Source organism: Octopus bimaculoides, unplaced genomic scaffold (genome assembly GCF_001194135.2).
Source record: "Octopus bimaculoides isolate UCB-OBI-ISO-001 unplaced genomic scaffold, ASM119413v2 Scaffold_130751, whole genome shotgun sequence".
Taxonomy (NCBI): domain Eukaryota; kingdom Metazoa; phylum Mollusca; class Cephalopoda; order Octopoda; family Octopodidae; genus Octopus; species Octopus bimaculoides.
Window position 1 is genome coordinate 3,866 of NW_026389830.1, and position 3,211 is coordinate 7,076.

At 32.6% G+C, this 3,211-nt stretch overlaps 3 non-coding genes across 3 annotated transcripts; all 3 read left to right on the forward strand.

The window, feature by feature from the left end:
- Window positions 1-387: 387 nt before the first annotated feature.
- On the forward strand, window positions 388-510 carry LOC128251485 (U5 spliceosomal RNA). Its single transcript, XR_008267150.1, has one exon. It is a non-coding gene; the product is annotated as a U5 spliceosomal RNA (small nuclear RNA).
- A 731-nt stretch (window positions 511-1,241) lies between these two features.
- Window positions 1,242-1,366, forward strand: LOC128251486 (U5 spliceosomal RNA). The gene has a single exon (XR_008267151.1). It is a non-coding gene; the product is annotated as a U5 spliceosomal RNA (small nuclear RNA).
- Window positions 1,367-2,930: 1,564 nt separating this feature from the next.
- LOC128251484 (U5 spliceosomal RNA) lies at window positions 2,931-3,055 on the forward strand. Its single transcript, XR_008267149.1, has one exon. It is a non-coding gene; the product is annotated as a U5 spliceosomal RNA (small nuclear RNA).
- The last annotated feature ends 156 nt before the right edge of the window (window positions 3,056-3,211 follow it).

A 3,211-nucleotide genomic window follows, 5' to 3' on the forward strand; every position in this document is an offset into this window, starting at 1 on the left:
TCCATCGTAAATAAACACACACACACGCACATACATACATACATACATACATACATACTTTTTTTTATTGCTATCTTTAGCTATTCGACTGATCACGTGTGGAGACCCGCAATGTAGTTTGTTATTTATTGAAAACCACGTGGTCCTCGAAGCGAAGTTTTCACCACTGATAAAAATAAATTTATCTACTTTTATTAAATTAGAATCTAAATGTTCAATTAAAATATACAATATAAATTATTTATTATAATACATTAATTATTTATAAATAAAAATACTTAAGATTTATTAAGCACAGAATTAATTACATATATTAATTTACTTTTTCTAATCAGTGTTTGTTTATTAAGATATTTTGTATAATAACAGACGTGACAGGTTTGTTATTTACTCTGGTTTCTCCTCACCGCGAGCGGATAAATCTTTCGCCTTTTACTAAAGATTTCCGTGGGGCGGAACATTTTAATGAGTCTATAGACTTATTTTTGTAAGCTTCATTTAAAGAAGCTTTTTAATTAAACTAAAGTTAGATTAAACTCTGTGGAAAAGTTTTCACTTCCTCGTCACTGGAATAATGTTTTCCTCTCAAACCCTCTTTCATGGGACCGAAGAAATGATAGTCCAAAGGGCAGGGATACATGCTCTCATTCGAATTGTTAGTGCGTCGGAGAAAATGCTAAGTGGAATTTCTACCGACTCTTTACGTTCTGAGTTCAAATTCCGACCTGCTCTATTTTGCTGTTTATTCTTTCGGGGTTGATAATATAAATACGAGTTAGGGTCGATGTAATCGACTTAACCACTTCACCGAAATTGCTGATCCTGTTTCAATATTTTATTTGAGAATCTAGTGAGACGAAATTCGTGAAAAATTTTTTCTTGAAACATTTCTTATTTCAAGTGGAAATATTTGGGAAAACTTTGAATCAACTGCTTTAAACTGTTGTCAGTTCAACCGGCTTACTTGGTCTTCCATCCGAGTGACAAAAGCTTTGAAGGTGAGAGTAGATTATAAATTTCAGAGATCAACATAAATACATTTAGTTTTATTGAATTAAACATAAATTATTAAATAGGATAATTAATGTAACTTGTTTATAATACTATATTAATAATTATACTCTGAGATATTTGTTGTTTATTAACAACAGAATTAATTACAAACATTAATTTATATTTTCTAATCAGTGTTTGTGTATTCAGATATTTTGTATAATACAGAATGTGAAATTGTCTGACACTAACTCTGGTTTCTACTCACCCCGAGCGGATAAATCTTTCGCCTTTTACTAAAGATTTCCGTGGGGAGGAACATTTTAATGAGTCTATAGATTTATTTTTGAAAGCCTCATCTAAACATGAGGCGATAATTAAATTAATATCAGACTAAGTCATTCGGCTTTTTAACGTGGTAAAGCTATATTTCTGGCTTAGACAAATCGGCTCCAATACTTTTTTAAAAGTCTGTCGCTATCCTTTTTCTGAACCGGCAAGTTACAGGAACATAAACACAGACACACAAGGCAGCTGACGAAGGAATAATTCCAAGTGGCTATCTGTTTTCCTATGTGTTCGTTCCATTGTCTGTAGTTCATTGTTCTAACGTCCTGTACCCTGATATGCATCTATATATACACATGTAGATGTAAGTATGTACATATATGTGTGTATACATGCATTTATATTCTTTTGCACACAGAGGGACAGACGGACAAACCAATGCCGATGGAAACATAACGTGTGTTTATACGTCTACGTATTTGTTTTTACAAAATTCCTGATGTGGAATTGTGTGTTAAAACAGATATTGTTTTATTTGGGGATGATCATATTTTTTGCCATTTAGCCACATAAACTATTTTTTTTATCAGGATGTTTGACCACATCATCATGTGAGCATTGAGGATCTTTATATATATATATATATATATAAGAGGAAGAAGATATTACACCCAGGCAATACAAATCCGCATCACTAACGTGAGAAGAACAACAGTACAAACGCATGAGGGGAGAAAAAAGATCCTCAATGCTCACATGATGATGTGGTCAAACATCCTGATAAAAAAAAATAGTTTATGTGGCTAAATGGCAAAAAATATGATCATCCCCAAATAAAACAATATCTGTTTTAACACACAATTCCACATCAGGAATTTTGTAAAAACAAATACGTAGACGTATAAACACACGTTATGTTTCCATCGGCATTGGTTTGTCCGTCTGTCCCTCTGTGTGCAAAATAACTCAAACAGTTGTGAATGGTATTTGATGAAACTTGCAGGAAAAGTTGGTAATGACAAGGAACAGATGATGAAATTTTGGTAGCGATCCGGGAATTTTTATAGATTCTTGAAGGATTTTTCATTTGTTATATTTACTTTACATGAAGTATTACAATGTTACGTTCTTTGATTATCTCCCTTGAAAACATGTTCATCGTTTCCACGTAACCTATGGTGGCGTTGCTGTTTCCAAAGTTTATTTTCGTTTCTCTATTAGTAATTTTACTCGCGTATCTATCTTAAAATGAGCTGCTTGACGAAGGTCTGCGCTCTCCGAGTGCTTTTCTAGTTTGTACTGGCATCAAGTCGTATAAGTTGTAATAATGACATCAAACCAAATAGCGATATTTTGAAATCATTTAATGCGTATGTCTTCCCAAATCACAAAATTAAATAAACACATTCAAGGTGAGCGTCAATTATGAATGTCACCCATCGCTATTAAGAAATTTATTTAATGAAATAGAAATTTCTAAAAATTATAGTAAGTGCAACTTATTTGGAAAACTATATTTAGTATTATAATCGCAAGCGTTTAATAGTCTATTAATCACAAAATTAATTAGGTATATTAATTTACTCACTATAATCAGTATGTGTTTATTTAGACATTTTATATAATAACAGACGTGACAGGTGTGTAATTAACTCTGGTTTCTCCTCACCCCGAGCGGATAAATCTTTCGCCTTTTACTAAAGATTTCCGTGGGGAGAAACATTTTAATGAGTCTATAGACTTATTTTTGAAAGCCTCAACTAACCTTGAGGCTGATAATTAAATTAACATCAGACTAATTAACTTGGTTTCGCAAACTTCGGGTCCCTCGGCCCTCCGATACCGTGTTGTCTATGAACCTATTTTTTCTAAGTTTCATCTAACCATGAAGACATTAATTAAGATAACAGCAGGTTGTATGTGTGTGTGT